Source organism: Callithrix jacchus, chromosome 19, assembly GCF_049354715.1.
Source record: "Callithrix jacchus isolate 240 chromosome 19, calJac240_pri, whole genome shotgun sequence".
In the NCBI taxonomy this organism is placed as follows: Eukaryota; Metazoa; Chordata; class Mammalia; order Primates; family Cebidae; genus Callithrix; species Callithrix jacchus.
Window position 1 is genome coordinate 30,596,834 of NC_133520.1, and position 16,750 is coordinate 30,613,583.

The 16,750-nt window shown below is 44.8% G+C and overlaps 1 pseudogene; it reads right to left on the bottom strand.

Moving 5' to 3' along the window:
* Window positions 1–337: 337 nt before the first annotated feature.
* LOC118149456 (phosphoglycerate mutase 1-like) lies at window positions 338–963 on the bottom strand (annotated as a pseudogene).
* Window positions 964–16,750: the final 15,787 nt, after the last annotated feature.

Consider the following 16,750-nt stretch of genomic DNA (forward strand, 5'->3'; position numbering starts at 1 on the left):
GCTTCTCTTCATTGATCACAGCTTAGCATGTTCCTCCCTTCAAGTCCTTAGTAAACAAAGCACTTGCAAAAGCCCGTCACTACCTTTCAGCTGTCTTGGATAAGGGGAGCCTTTTTACAGCTTGGACTGAGAACCTGTGCCCTAGAAGTGCAATTCTGACTAGAATGTATGAAGGGAGTGGGTACAGGAGACAAAGTGGCTAAAATGAAAATGGGAGCCACCAGTCCCCATTTGCAGCTACAACTCAAGATGTCTACAGATGTGGTTAGTGTGACATGTGCAGGAGGGAGGGGTAGAGGGATGCAACAGGCAGGGAGGGTGCTCCTGGGGACAGCAGCCTGCCCGCTGGCCTTCACTTCTTGGCCTTCCCCTGGGCAGCCACAGCTTCCATGGTTTTATGCATGGGCTTCATCCCCCAGAAACTGCATGGGCTTGATGGGTTTCAAATTCTTGTCCAATTCATAGACAATGGGAATACCAGTCAGCAAGTTCAGCTCCATGATAGCCTCTTTAGAGAGACCCTCCAGATGCTTGACAGTGCCCTGGAAACTGTTTCCATGGGCTGCAATCAGTACCCGTTTCCCCTCCTTGATCTGGGGAACTATTTCTTCATTCTAGAAGGGCAGAGCTCTAGCAATCGTGTCCTTCAGACTCTCACAGGAGGGTAACTGATATTCTGTGAGGTCTGCATACCTGCGATCCTTACTGATGTTGCTGTAGAAAGGATGCTCGGGCTCCATCGGAGGTGGTGGGACATCATAGGAGCGCCTCCATATCTTCACCTGGGCCTCACCATGCTTTGCAGCAGTTTCTGCTTTATTGAGACCAGTTAGACCCCCATAGTGCCGCTCATTGAGGCGCCAAGTCCTCACTACTGGCAGCCACATCTGATCAATGGCATCTAGCACTGTCCAGAGGGTCCGGATCGCTCTCTTCTGCACTGAGGTGAAGCAGATGTCAAACTCATAGCCAGCATCTTGCAGCGCCTGCCCGCCACGCTTTGCCTCCTCATGGCCCGCCTCAGATTGGCATCGTACCAGCCACTGAAGTGGTTCTCCAAGTTCCACGCGCTCTCGCCATGCCGGATCAGCACCAGTTTGTAGGCGGCCAAGGCTGCAGGATGGGGATGAGGCACCAACTGGGGTTCACAGATGCCAGAGTCTTGGCTGTATATTTCATGCAGTTAAGTACTCCTAGAAACTAAAGCATTTGCCAAATGAGCAACTTCCAGGGGGGTACTTGCTACCCATTGTTTGTCACAAGCCTCTGGAAGCCAGAACTGGCTTCTCCATCAGATACAGAGATCATGGCCTTTGGCTCAGCATCCCCAGAGCTCCCAAGAGGAAGAAAAGACACCATGAGTGACAGTGAAGAAGTGGGAGCCTAGAGGTAAATTCTGGCTGGGCCATCTGCTAGTCACGTGATTTGGGAAAGTTGTCATACCTGCTCGAGTCCCAGTTTCCTCATTTGTAAAGTGACAGAGCTCTAGAAGTTCTCTCATTCAATGGGACCGGGACTAGTGGTAAGTAGGTTATTTGTAAAAATTAGCTAAAGCCAGACATGACAAAAAAATGATATATATTTACTTTAAACATTTAGTTTCAACTTAAAATAGCTAAATGCACATGAATATAGGTCAATCTTTTGATGTAAGGCTGGGCCTTTTGGGTTTGCTGATTAGATTCCAAGATGATTTCCTTCCATGCCAGCAATGCATAGTCAATGATTTCCTCAAAATGAAGCCAGAGCTTAAAGACTCTTAAAAATAAATTGGACTGTAAAATTCTTTTAGATATTTATGACTTTGTTCCCAGCATTTTACCATTGTCTCTCCCACACCTAATTTTTTGTTTGTTTGTTTGTTTTGAGATAGAGTCTCCCTCTATTGCCCAGGCTGGAGTGCAGTGGCACGATCTCAGCTCACTCGACCTCCGCCTCCCGGGTTCAAGCGATTCTTCTACCTCAGCCTCCCGAGTAGCTGGGATTACAGGCACCCACCACCATACCTGGTCAAATTTTTTTGGTATTTTTAGTAGAGACAGGGTTTCACCATGTTGGCCAGGCTGGTCTCAAACTCCTGATCTCAGGTGTTCTGCCCACCTCGGCCTCCCAAAGTACTGGGATTACAGGTGTGAACCACCATGCCCGGCCTCCACATTTAATTTAACTGTGGTTTTTGAGGGACTCACTTTTACAAGTATTTCCAATTCTTTCAACCCAGTTGTATTCTTTAGGAAAACACTGTATGCTCTAACAATCAAACCCAGAAATGCATAGCAATTCAAGAACAATATAAGTTTCTTATTCACATAGAGAACCAAAGCAGGTGCTCCTAATTGATGAGTGGCTCTCCTGCAAGCATGATTCGGGGATGTACAGGCCCTTCATTTTTGGCTCTGCAGTCTTCAATATGTGCCTTTCAAGGTTACTGCTTTTGAATGTATCAAGTGAGAAGAAGGGGAAAGAAAGAGGGAAAAATGATGAAGACACACTTGCTCTTAACTGCCTTAAGCCTAGAAGATAAGAGGTGGAAACATACCACTTCTGCCCACATTGCCTTGGTGAGAGAAGTGGAATCATATTCCCAACCAATGCAAAGGGTTCTGGGAAATGTAGTCTAACTCTGTGTCCAGTAATTCGAGGAGACAGGTTTGTGATAAAGAGAGTTGTTTCTGTGATAGCCAGTCTCTGCCACATGAGACTATGCTATCATAGAAACAACTCTCTTTATCTTTGCACTCATTTATTCATTTATGACAGTGCCAAGATTGGGAAACTCTTGGGGCCAGGCATGGTGGCTCATGCCTGTAATCCTAGCATTTTGGGAGGCTGAAGTGGGTGGATCACCTGAGGTCAGGAGTTTCAGACCAGCCTGACCAACATAGGGAAACCCTATCTCTACTAAAATACAAAAATTAGCCAGGCATGATGGTGTACCTGTAATCTCAGCTATGCAGGAGGCTGCGGCAGGAGAATTGCTTGAACCCGGGAGGCACAGGTTGCAATGAGCCAAGATCGTGCCACTGCACTCCAGTCTGGGCAACAGAGCGAGACTCTGTCTAAAAAGAAAAAAAAAAAAAGATTGGTAAACTCTGATTTATGTAACATGTGCCTAAAATACATAATTACAACCATAAAAAATTACAAGGTCCATTACTAAAAGTGACTTGGCCAGTGACGAAGAGTAAGTGCACAGGCATCTTAGACAGTGAACATTTCCCTGAACATTTTGTAACCAAAAACATCACTTCGTATGTGTTATGGAAGAAGCAGAGAACATCTGCTAATTTAATTAGTGAGTTGATTTAGTGGAAGTCTATTAGGAAATTTTCTATTGTTCCTACCTCATAAAGTCATTGAGACTATTAATAAAGTAATCCCTGCAAGGTGCTTTGTATCACCTTCTATCAGTCATCAATCTTACTACTATTGTTATTCTGGGTTGGATAATTCTTTGTGGTGGGGGCTGTCCTGTGCATTGTAGGATACTTAGCAGCATCCCTGGCCTCTACCAACTAGATTCCAATAGTAGCCTCTTAGTTGTGACAACCTGAAATGTCCTCATGTACGACCAAATGTCTCCTGGGGAGTACAATAGTCCACAGTGTGATCTACTGCTTTTGATGATGATGAGCACTTACTAGTAACTCCTGTTTTGATTCCCTGTTCCTCTGCATCCCCCACCTCCAAACCTTGCATTCAGATCCCTCTGCCTCGACAATTTGGTCATGAGTCCGTAAGAGCAACAGCCCTTTAGACTTGAAAGTGGGAAGGGAAAGTTGATAACGCTGAACGCACATGGCGCTTTACCAGTTTTCTAAGTGCTAGTACATGAGTGCTAGAAAATAAGATTGCCCTCTGTTAAATAAAATAGTAAAACTCATACACAGTGATTGTGGGAATAAACTGAGATATTTTCTGGAAAGTATGGAAGAAGAGTTTGGAAATGCCTTAGACTCCAATCAAAGTAAATTGAATGTAATTTCTGAAAGACAGAATTGTAATTTGTTGAGTGTAAACTTAATCAGTTGTACCTTGTTCAAAGAAAAAAACAGAAATAGGAAATTATCTAGTTTCATTTTAATTTTTTTGTCATTGTTCTTATAAGCTGCTAAAGGAGACATCCCTGTCCCCAGACATTCACTACTCATGACTGTGCCTGTGTAAGGTTTTCTGTAGAATAAATTCCCGGAAACTGAATGAAAATGGAATAGATATTACACATTGCCTTCCAAAAACCTTGGTATGATTTAGATTTCTACTCCTATCAAGGTCTCTTCTGCTTAGCAGCAACTTGGGTTAAAATCAACTCTACCTTTTTTTTCTTACTTACTCTATGTTGGAAATAGATGCTTGGTGCTGCAAAGAAAAATTAGCACTGAGACAAAGGATCTTTCAGCAACGCAAATTTTACTTCCTGGACTGCAGGAAGGGTACCCTCGCTAGCCATTGTGCCACGAGAGTACAATGAACAAAGGAAAAACAGACAAATTTACCCCTTACGCATTTGGGGTTGTCCTTACTGCTGTGTCTGATCTCCACTGGAATGAAGCCACATCTCACAATCTTAAACTAAAACCCGATTGGCTAATAATTTAAAACTTTTCTAAACAGGTAAAAGCAATGGAGAGCTAGGACATGCCTATGAGCACATCCAGCACTGATAATCTTGGCTAAAGGACAAGGACATAGAAGGTACTACGTGCCTGTAAGCATGGCATGTCTAACAGCTACATAGGATAGGGCTGAACAAAGTTATTAGCACACTTACTCTTTAGCAAGAAAGGAAATTTTAAAAAGGAACTTTTCTACTTCCCATACTACTTTAGGGGGAAAAAAATGGGCTGGGTCTCCTTTGTCATGTTTGTTCCCAAGTCTGACACCCTGACCTCTCTACATTCCTGCCCAAATCAAAGAATGTGTTTTTTGTTTGTTTTTGAGATGGAGTCTCACTTTGTCACCCAGGCTGGAGAACAGTGGCACGATCTTGGCTCACTGCAGCCTCTGCCTCCCAAGTTCAAGCAATTTTCTGCCTCAGCCTCCGCAGTAGCTGGGGTTACAGGCACTGGCCACCACACCCAGCTAATTTTTGTATTTTTAGAAGAATCAAGGTTTCACCGTCTTGGCCAGGCTGGTCTTGAACTCCTGACCTCATGATCCACCCCGCTTGTCCTCCCAAAGTGCTGGGATTACAAGCATAGCTGCCTTGCCTGGCCCAAATAATGCATTTTATGGTAACACATCTGACATTGTTTTTAGGGTATGTAGTGGGGAGCACTCTGGAGGGACTAGGCTCCCTATTTCTCAGTTATGCACATGTTTAGTTATCAGGGTCTCTCTCTCTTTTTTTTTTTAGACAAGGTCTTGCTCTGTCACCCAGGCTGGAATGCAGAGGCAGGAACATGGCTTACTGCAGCCTTGACCTCCTGGGCTCAAGCAATCCAATCCTCCTGCCTCAGCCACCTGAGTAGCTGGAACCACAGAAGTGTGTGTATCACTATGCGTAGCTGGGTCTGTTTTTGTTTTTGTTTTTTGGTATAGATGGGGTCTTACCACGTTGCCCAGGCTGATCTTGAACTCCTGGGCTCACATGATCCTCCCGCCTCTGCCTCCCAAAGTGTTGGAATTACAGGCTTAAGCCACCATGTCCAGCCAAGAATCTCTCTTTTCTAATTAAGGCATTAACTTGAGCCAAAGAAAGGGCATGGCAGAGAAGTCAACTGTTGCTATCTGGCAAGATGAATTCATAATTTCTCACTGTGGTCTCTTGCAGCCCTGAGACTTGATACTGGCAGAGCAAAAAGGGCGTCCCACAAAGGGATTAACTATATAATTGCCTTAAAAGCTTGCAACTAGGCAACCTAGTCTGGAGTTTGTCCCTTTTTTGATGTGCTCTAGGACACAAGCCTGCAAGAAGGAACCACAGTCAGTCTAGAGTTTTGCAGCCAGAGTCCCCAAAGCCTTGACCTCAGTGAGCCAGATCATGTCTAGGTTCCCAGAGTCCGAGTTTTGTACTGAGGGCCACCGGTTACCTGTGCTGGAAGGAGGGAATCTTCACACCCACATTCCACCTTAGCACGAACCCATATTCTAGCTCAACTCCATGGCCTACTTCGTATTTTCTCTGGCAGTCTCCCATTACAATCCTTCTTCCTTAGCCTATTTTATGTCTTAGTAAAGTGAAACTCCTCAAATGTGGTACCATGAATGGTACAAGTGTGCTTATACCATAGTAAAATTTGTTACATGCAAGTATTAGTATTTCCTATCGGCAGTGGAAAAGTGTGGGAAGTGCCATAGTAAAGAATCATTTGGGCTGGGCATGGTGGCTCACGCCTATAATCCCAGCACTTTGGGAGGCTGAGGCGGGTGGATCATTTGAGGTCAGGAATTCGAAACCAGCCTGGTCAACATGATGAATCCCTATCTCTACTAAATACACAAAAAATTACCAAGTGTGGTGGCACGCACCTGTGATCCCAGCTATTAGGGAGGCTGAGGTGGGAGAATCGTTTGAACCTGGGAGGTGGAGATTGCAGTGAGCCAAGATTGCACCACTGCACTCCAGCCTGGGTGACAGAGTGAGACTGTATCTAAAAAAATAGAAAACTTTAAAAAAAATAAAATAAAATTCATTTGAGGCCAGGCATGGCTGCCTACACCTATAATCCCAGCACTTTGGGAGGCCAAAGCAGGTGATCACTTGACGTCAGGAGTTTGAGGCCAGCCTGGCCAGCATGCTGAAACCCCATCACTACTAAAAATACAAAAATTAGCTGGGCATGGTAGCAGGCACTCCCATCTACTCTGGAGGCTGAGGCAAAAGAATCACTTGTACCCAAGAGGTGGAGATTGCAGTGAGCCAAAATTGTACCACTGCACTCCGGACTGGGCGACAGGGTAAGACTCCCTCTCAAAAACAAAACAAAACAAAACAAAAATTGAGCACAGAAAATAAAATGGGAACTGGCAACTTCTCTGTGTCTCTCCCAGTACTACTCCCAAACAGACTTTTTCTATTCTGTTTGCTTATAAAACCAGACATATCTGCCTCAGACCTGAATTCACATAATTTTCTAGTTCCAGACATTTTAGGGTCTCTGACCCTCATTTTAAAACCCAAGAGACAATTTAATTGACCTAGCATGAGTCAGGTGGCCACGCTAATCATGTCTGATCTAAAACACAATGACAAGTGTCACAGGGTTTCCTATCCCACCAGCTTCTTGTTGACAAAGGGGGTCAGGATAACCTGAGCATGGCAGAAAAAATGACCCACATATCTGCCATGAAGGTTTAGGAAGCTGCAAGGCTGAGGTCCCTTCCTAGTCCCCAGTGGACTCACCAGGGTGAAACCACTTTATGAATCCTCTAAGTAGAGAGCCACTCACCTTCCCAAGGGACTCCTCCACGAAAGCCCAAGAGAGGCATCCAGTTTTTAAAACAGCTATTTTAACTGTATCAATGGAGAGTAGGAAGGGGACAGGGACAATCATCGTAGAAACCTCCTACCAGGCCAGGCATAGCAGCACTTACCTGTAGCCCCAGCTACTTGGGAGGCCGCTGCTCAAGGATCACTTGAGCCCAGGAAGTCAAGACCAGACCAGCAACACAGTGAGACCTTGTCTCTAAAAACAAATAAACAAAAAATCCTCTGCTGGGGGCAGAGTGAGAATTAATACTGAGTAGGTAGTATGTTTTGATGGCATCAGTCCTGGAGTATCCAGCAATTTGAGTATTTCCATTAGGAAGAATTTGCAGCAATTCCTTTTGATTTGTCCTGATATTTTGAATTTTCTCTTTTTTATTTCTTCTTATTATTATTATTACCATTTGGTAGAGTTGGGGTGTCTCCCTATGTTACCCAGGCTGATCTCGAACTCCTGGACTCAAGCAATCCTCCTGGCTCGACCTCCCAAAGTTATTGGATTACATGCACGAGCCACTGTGCCTGGCTGATTTTCTCTTTCTGCGGAGCAAAACCCTGACAGTCACTACTAACAGGGTCAAGAATCTGTCATAGGAGAAGTGGAAAAATGCCTGGATCCATTTCAAGGAAATCAGTACAGTTAAATGGTGGGGTGACTTAAGAATTCAGGGTCACCAAGAGGCTGAATAAAGACTATTGAGTAAGTTATCATGGAGAATAACCCCTTCTCCTAAAGAGGCACGTGTCGTAGATTTATGGTATCATATTCAACTGAGGTGCTTATTAAAATGCAGATTCCTGGTCTGGTCCAAGATCTACCAAATAAGTCAATGGGGTGAGACAGAACATTTGCATTTTAACAAGCTTCCTGGGTAAGCCTAATGCATACTTACATTTGGGAACCCTTGTCCTAAAACTTAAACTTGAGATCCTTGGAATGAGCCACCTCACACCGACACTCAGAGTCCAATAACTGTTTGAGAATTTGATGAAAGTGATGGTACCTCGTTCAGAAACATGTATACAGGTAGCTATACATAGCAGGTATACGGTTTCGGGGGGCTTACTAATCCCCTGCAGCTCTTCTGCAAACCCAAATGAAGATCCGCTGCACTGGAAAACATAGACTCTGAAATGCCTTGAAGGAAGAGAAAGAGGATGATATTAACAGTTTAGGGAAAGGAACCATTTATACAAACTCATTAAGATTCTGAGCTGGAGACCTGGCACGATAAAAACCCTAGAAGGAAATCTAGGCAAAACTATGCAGGACATAGGAGTAGGCAAGGACTTCATGAACAAAACACCAAAAGCATTGGCAACAAAAGCCAAAATAGACAAATGGGACCTAATGAAACTCCACAGCTTCTGCACGGCAAAAGAAACAGTCACTAGAGTGAATCAGCAACCAACAGAATGGGAAAAAATTTTTGCAGTTTACCCATCTGACAAAGGGCTGATATCCAGAATTTATAAAGAACTCAAACAGATTTACAGGATAAAAACAAACAAGCCCATTCAAAAGTGGGCAAAGGATATGAACAGACACTTTACGAAAGAAGACATATATGAGGCCAACAATCATATGAAAAAATGCTCATCGTCACTGGTCATCAGAGAGATGCAAATCAAAACCACATTGAGATACCATCTCACGCCAGTTAGAATGGCGATCATTAAAAAATCTGGAGACAACAGATGCTGGAGAGGATGTGGAGAAAAAGGAACACTTTTACACTGTTGGTGGGAGTGTAAATTAGTTCAACCATTGTGGAAGACAGTGTGGCGATTCCTCAAGGCCTTAGAAATAGAAATTCCATTTGACCCAGCAATCCCATTACTGGGTATATATCCAAAAGACTATAAATCGTTCTACTATAAGGACACATGTACACGAATGTTCATTGCAGCACTGTTTACAATAGCAAAGACCTGGAATCAACCCAAATGCCCATTGATAATAGACTGGATTGGAAAAATGTGGCACATATACACCATGGAATATTATGCAACAATCAGAAATGATGAGTTTGTGTCGTTTGTAGGGACATGGATGAATCTGGAGAACATCATCCTCAGCAAACTGACACAAGAACAGAAAATGAAACACCGCATATTCTCACTCATAGGCGGGTGATGAAAAATGAGAACACATGGACACAGAAAGGGGAGTACTAAACACTGGGGTCTATTGGGGGGAAAAGGGGAGGGCCAGTGGGAGGGGGAGGTGGGGAGGGATAGCCTGGGGAGAAATGCCAAATGTGGGTGAAGGGAGAAGGAAAGCAAAGCACACTGCCATGTGTGTTCCTACGCAACTGTCTTGCATGCTCTGCTCATGTACCCCAAAGCCTAAAATCCAATAAAAAATTTAAAAAAAAAAAAGATTCTGAGCTGTGTGTGATGGCCCATGCTTGTGGTCCCAGCTACGGGTTGAGACTGAGGAGGGAGGATCACTTGAGCCAAGGAGGTCAAGGCTGAAAGGAGCAGCCTCTGCTCTCCATCCTGGGCCACAGATCAAAACCCTGTCTCTAAAAAAAAAGAAAAGAAAGGAAAGAAAAAAGAAAGATTCTGGAGTTAGGAAAGTTTTTATCCCAACCCTGGCTTGGCCACTTACCAGCTGTGTGACAGCATCAAGTTTCTTAATCTCAATAGGACTCACTTGCTTCATCTGTCGCATGAGAATAATATCTCCCAACAGGATTATAAAGAATCTTAAATGAGGCTGGGTATGGTGGCTCATATCTATAATCCCAGCACTTTGAGAGGCCAAGGCAGGCCAATCACTTAAGATCAGGAGTTTGAGACCAGCCTGGCCAACATGGTGAAAGTCCATCCCTACTAAAAATACGAAAAAATTAGCTGGGTGTGGTGGGCGCCTGTAATCTCAGAAGGCTGAGGCACAAAGATCACTTGAACCCGAGAGACAGAGGTTGCAGTGAGCCCAGATGGCACCACTACACTCCGGCCTGGGCAACAGAGTAAGACTCTGTTTAAAAAAAAAATATATATATATATATATATATATATATATATATATATATATATGAATTTTAAATGAGATAACATATTTGGATGTCATAGCATAACACTTGGCCCATCATTAATGAGAGAGAAGTGACATGGATTTTATTTTTAGGTCAACAGGTCAGTAAATGGTCAGGTTATTATTCTAAGGAACAAAAGACAAGAAGCAGTGCTCCCTATAAAGTCCCAGCAGGAATACACTCATTCAGGTAAGATAGCTGTGAGAAACCATTTCTGCAAATCACAACTGTCCTGGCCACCCATTGTGCTAAAATTTCCATTCAGAGAGAGACTTTCCTCATCGTTGTTAGAAGAGTCAGCATGCAAATGTGATGAGCATAGAAGAAACAAAGCTGGCGGGTGCAGTGGCTCATGCCTCTAATACCAGCACTTTGGGAGGCTGAGGCAGGGAGATCACAAGGTCAGGAGTCCAAGACCAGCCTGGCCAACATGGTGAAACCCTGTCTCTACTAAAATACAAAAGAAATTAGCTGACCCTGGTGGTGTGTACCTGTGATCCCAGCTACCCTGGAGGCTGAGGCAGGAGACTCGCTTGAACCCGCAAGGCAGAGGTTGCAGTGAGCAGAGATCGTGCCATGGTACTCCAGCCTGGGCGATAGAGTGAGATTCCATCTAAGAAGAAAAAAGAAGAAGAAACAAAGCTAGTGAAATAAATAAATGTGATAACAGGACAGAGAAAACAACAAATGTAGGAAAGAATCTAATTCTCCAGAACTTCAGAGCCAAAAGGGGCCTTGGGGATCAGCTGACAAACCCCTTAGTAACAGAACCTTCCCAGCAGACTTTAGCTCCCCCACATCTCTTCACATTTTGCCGAAGATAATATTTGCTTTGATGCTGAAAAAGCTTTAGTTTGCTTGCTGTGTTTCCTCTCTCCGTAATTGCATGTTAGGCCATCCTTTTGTACTGGCAAATTGGTCTGACAAAAAGAGGGTTATAAATTGCGAAAATACAAACAAATTCTCCCAGCTCTGAAATCCTCCTTGGACTCCAATGGTTGACACAAATAATTTACGGGTGATGGAGTTCCGCAAGTGCAGAGGGCGATAGAAGTTCATTCTTCCACTGGCAGAGAGAGAGCTGTCAGTCTCGCTGTAGTTTGGGAGACTGGGCAACCACTCTTTAGGGACGTTGCAGTGCTTGCTGCCCTCTCCTTTCAGACAGGTTGGCAGTCCCACTGAGAGCTGACTCCTCCTTCCTGAAAGTCTTGGGGGGGTGGGGAGGAGGGGTAGTGCTGTGTATTCAGGTGACCCCCTCTGGTATATCCTGAGACTAGAAGGCAACTATATTCCAGGCTTTTGAGAATACTGAGCCAGGGCAATGGGGATGAAGGGACAAAGGCCAGTCAGGACATGCAGGAACTCAATGGGAGTTTTGTTCTTGTTGCCCAGGCTGGATAGCAATGGCATGATTGGCTCACTGCAACCTCCTCCTCCTGGGTTCAAGTGATTCTCCTGCTTCAGCTTCCCAAGTAGCTGGGATTATAGGAGCCCACCACCACAGCCAACTAATTTTTGTATTTTTAGTAGAGATGGGGTTTCACCATGTCAGCCAGGCTGGTCTTGAACTCCTGACCTCAGGAGATCCACTCACCTCAGCCTTTCAAAGTGCTGGAATTACAGGCATGAGCCACTGTGCCCAGCCAAGTTCCACTGTTCCTGATAACACCACCTTGGGCAAGCCTGGCAGGGACCCTTTCCTATGCTTCCCCGCTGCTCTCCAGGAGCTGTCCTGGGCATAGACAAGGAGAGCCAGTGCCATCTCCCCCAGAACCTCTTTAGATGGACCCGACCAGATTTGCTCATATTCCATTCTCATCTGTTTAGAAAGAAAATCAAAACAACTGTAGAGCCGGGTGCAGTGGTTCACACCTGTAATTCCAGCACTTTGAGAAGCTGAGGCAGAGGAACCCCTTAAGCCTGGGAGTTCAAGAGACTAGCCTAGATAACATAGCAGAACACTGTTTCTAGAAAAAAACTTGAAAATGAGCTGGGCTGTGCCTGTGGTCCCAGGCACTTGGGAGGCTGAGGCAGGAGGATCACTTGAGCCCAGGAGTTCAAGGATGCAGAGAGATATAGTCATGTCACTGCACTCTAGCCTGAGCAACAGAGTGAGACCCTGTCTCTAAGAAATAATTAAAAATAAAATTTTTAGGCCGGGCACAGTGACTCACGCCTGTAATTCCAGCATGTTGGGAGGCTAAGGCAGGCGGATCACAAGGTGAGGAGATGGAGACCAGACTGTATGGTGAAACCCAGTCTGCACTTAAAATACAAGAATTAGCTGGGCTTGGTGGCACATGCTTGTAATCTCAGCTACTCAGGAAGCTGAGGCAGGAGAATTGCTTGAACCTGGGAGGCGGAGGTTGCAATGAGCTGAGATGGCGCCTCTGCACTCCAGCCTGGGTGACAGAGTGAGACTCCATCTTGAAAATGAAATAAAATAAAATAAACTTTTAAAAAACCCTGCAGAATGCAAGGAGGCTGCTTTTGAAGCAACCATGATCCTTATCATAAAGGCTTCGTTACTTTCCTACCTGGGCAAAAGCATGTGACCCAACCACAACCTTGCCTTCCATTCAGGCCAGCTATGGGGTGAGAGATTCTCTAAGTGTCAGGATTTTCCAATGAACTGGTAGAAAAGGTTCCTGATGTTTAGTGAGTTTCTGTCAAGCATGGCTGGGCATGGTGGCTCACGCCTGTAATCCCAACACTTTGGGAGGCCAAGGTGGGAGGATCACTTGAGGCCAGGAGTCCAAGACCAGCCTGGGCAACACAGCAAGACCTTGTCTATACAAAAATAATTAAAATGAAATAAAATCATTATTTTAAAAAGAAGAAGTCAAATCAGTCAAATGTGTACTACATTGCTCATCTCCATGCCCACGGACATATTTATTAATTTATTGAAGCTATGATTGAGCTCCTACTCTATGCCAATTGCTGGGTGAGATGCTGAGGAGACCCAGAGGAGTAAGACACTGCTCCTACTCATATCGTGGGACCAGAAACTTAACAGCTGACTCCAATACACTAAAATAAGTGTTGCAACTTGTATTTGGTTTCGGCCTTTGGGCACAAATAACTTAACAGTTCATGTAAAATTAAACAGCATAAATAATCAAAATGTTAATCCAAAACCAAACTCTAAATATTTTACTCTGAGCCAATATGAATGAACATGGCCCGAGAACACAGTCTCAAGAGGTCCTGAGACAGTGCGCTGGAAGCAGTTGGATCACAGGGGGTTTTTTTGTTCTGTTTTGCTATTGCTGTTTTTGAGACGGAGTCTCACTCTGTTGCCAGGCTGGAGTGCAGTGGTGCAATCTTGGCTCACTGCAATCCTCCACCTCCCAGGTTCAAGTGATTCTCCTGCCTCAGCCTCTGAGTAGCTGGGACTACAGGCACGCACCACCACATCCAGCTAATTTTTGTATTTTTAGTAAAGACGGAGTTTCACCATGTTGGCCAGGATGGTCTCAATCTCTTGACCTGGTGATCCGCCCGCCTCAGCATCTCAAAGTGCTGGGATTGATTACAGGTGTGAGCCACCAAGTCCGGCCTACAGTTTGGTTTGATACATTTTAGGGAGGCAGGACTTGAAGGCATAAATCAATACATGGAAAGTATACATTGGTTCAGCCTGCAAAGGCAGGATATCTTGAAGTGGAGGAGCTTACAGGTTATAAATTCTAGATTATAGATGATATAATCTAGATTAAATAGATTATAGATTATATAATTCTAGTTTAAGGAATCTATAATCTATAGGTTATAATCCTTTAATTTGTCATTGGCTAAAGGAGTAAAGCTCTGTTTAAAACTCTGCAGTCGGCAGGAAGGAATTTTTTTTTTAGATGAAGTCTTGCTCTGTTGCCAGGCTGGAGTGCAGTGGCACCATCTCAGCTCACTGCAACCTCTACCTCCTGGGTTCACGTGGATTCTCCTGCCTCAGCCTCCTGAGTAGCTGGGATTACAGGCATGTGTTACCACACCCAGCTAATTTTTGTATTTTTAGTACAGACTGGGTTTCACCATGTTGGTAAGGATGGTCTCAAACTCTTGACCTCGTGATCCGCCCACCTCAGCCTCCCAAAGTGCTGAGATTACAGGCATGAGCCACCGTCGTGCTCAGTCAAAAGGAATGTTTTAAGATAAGGAATTATATTAACCAGCACACTGGGTCTCAGCGACCTGTAGGGGAATGTGAATTATGCCTTGTCTGGCATGGCCTTAGGTCCTGTGTATAATTCCGTATCTTATTGTCAAAAAGAGTCCATTTTGTTAAGCTTTTTTTTGGACATGGAGTCTTGGACTTTTGCCCAGGCTGGAGTGCAATGGTGCAATCTCGACTCACTGCAACTTCTACCGCCCGGGTTCATGAGATTCTCCTGCCTCAGCCTCTCGAGTAGCTGGGATTACAGGTGCACACCACCACACCCAGCTAATTTTTTGTATTTTTAGTAGAGACAGGGTTTCACCATGTTGGCCATGGCTGGTCTCTCAAACTCCTGACCTCGTGATACGCCTGCCTCGGCCTCCCAAAGTGCTGGGATTACAGGTGTGAGCCGTGGCACCAGCACCATTTTGTTAGTCTTATGATCTGTTTTAACATTAACGCTGGCCAGTTGTGCGGGAGAGGGTTGTAAGGTGTGCCTGACCTTCCTCCCCTCATGGCCAAGAACTCAGTTTTTCAGGTTTTCTGGGGTCGCCTTGGCAAAGAGGGAGTCCATTTAGTTCATTGTGGGGCTTGGGATTTTCTTTTTAGTTTATGAAAACACACCCAGGCTGGGCGTGGTGGCTCACACCTGTAATCCCAGCACTTTAGGAGGCTGAGGAGGACGGATCACTTGAGGTCAGGCGTTTGAGACCAGTCTGACCAACATGGTGAAACCCCATCTCTACTAAAAACACAAAAATTAGCTGGTCATCATGGTGTGTGCCTGCAATCCCAGCTACTTGGGAGGCTGAGGCAGGAAAATTGCTTGAACCCAGGAGACAGAGGTTGCAGTGAGGCAAGATCACACCACTGCACTCCAGCCTGGTGACACAGTGAGACTTGGTCTCAATAAAAAAAAAAAAGAAAGAAAAAGGCAAAGCCAAGGAGCCCCTCAAGAACAACTGGAATTTAGTATTTGAACACTGTGAGCACTCTCTGCTTCTTCCTGCCCGTCTACCCCATTCTCTCTCAATAGAGGCCAGTCCTATCCATGTGTTGGAAATCAAAGCTGCCCCCAGTCCCTGAGCTTAATGTCTCCACCTCCAGCACCTGAAAGCACTTAATTCTTTTTTACTGATTGTTTGAAAAATTCCTAAGAAGTGGCACTGATTGGTCCATCTTGTGTCTGGGGTCTGCCCTTGCTCCAAGCATCTGGTGACTAATATGTCCACTCTTGCAGAAGCCATTTGCTTGTGGGGGAGAAGGACAGCAGAATAGGGTAAAGGAGGGTGAGTGTTATTAAGTCAACTCCAAGAGACGAGACATCACCATTTTCCCTGAGGTGGGCTGCCAGACACAATACGGGATGCCCAAATATTGCATGGGACATAATGATACTAAAAAAAGTATTCATTTGTGTTTATCTCAAATTCACATGTAATTGGTATCCTGCATTTCTGTTTACTAAATCTAGTGACCCTATTCCTGGGGCACTCTAAGGGAAGAGGGAATATCTGGTTTCTGGATAGTTTGAAGGCAGTGCTACGTGGTGGCCACATTTTCCAGTTTCAGGTCCTTGCTTTTAACCCTAAGAAACGGCGTTGGGCTATAAGCCACACCAGGGAATTTATAGGAAGGCTATCTCTTTGTAGAACTCGAGGGACAACACGTGGATGGTACCCCAGTGTTGTATAAGGTGGGTGCTCTGGTTACTGGGGAGCTCCTGAGAGGACAGCCATGCGCGGGAAAGAGAGCCCCAGGCCACAGCTATCATGCAGGCGACATACAATTTCCTACCTATTAGGGATAGCGCGAGCCTTCTCTCACCTCTTCAAGAATGTATGTTAAAATCAAGAGAAAATGATGGTATTTTAGGGCTAAATTTGAGCTTGTTCTAATGTATTTGTTGTGTAAACCCTGCTCAAAATTTAGACTAGTAAGAATTCACAAGTCAAGAACGCTCAGACCTAACTGCTACCTATCTTGTTGCCAGTCCCATAACCCTGGGTTCTCAGGAGAGACACTCTCTAGTCGGATTGTGTCACATGCCTAATCTTTGGAGAGGGCAGACACTAGTCAAATGCAAGGGGCAACAGGCACTCCAGAAGGGAAAGCAAG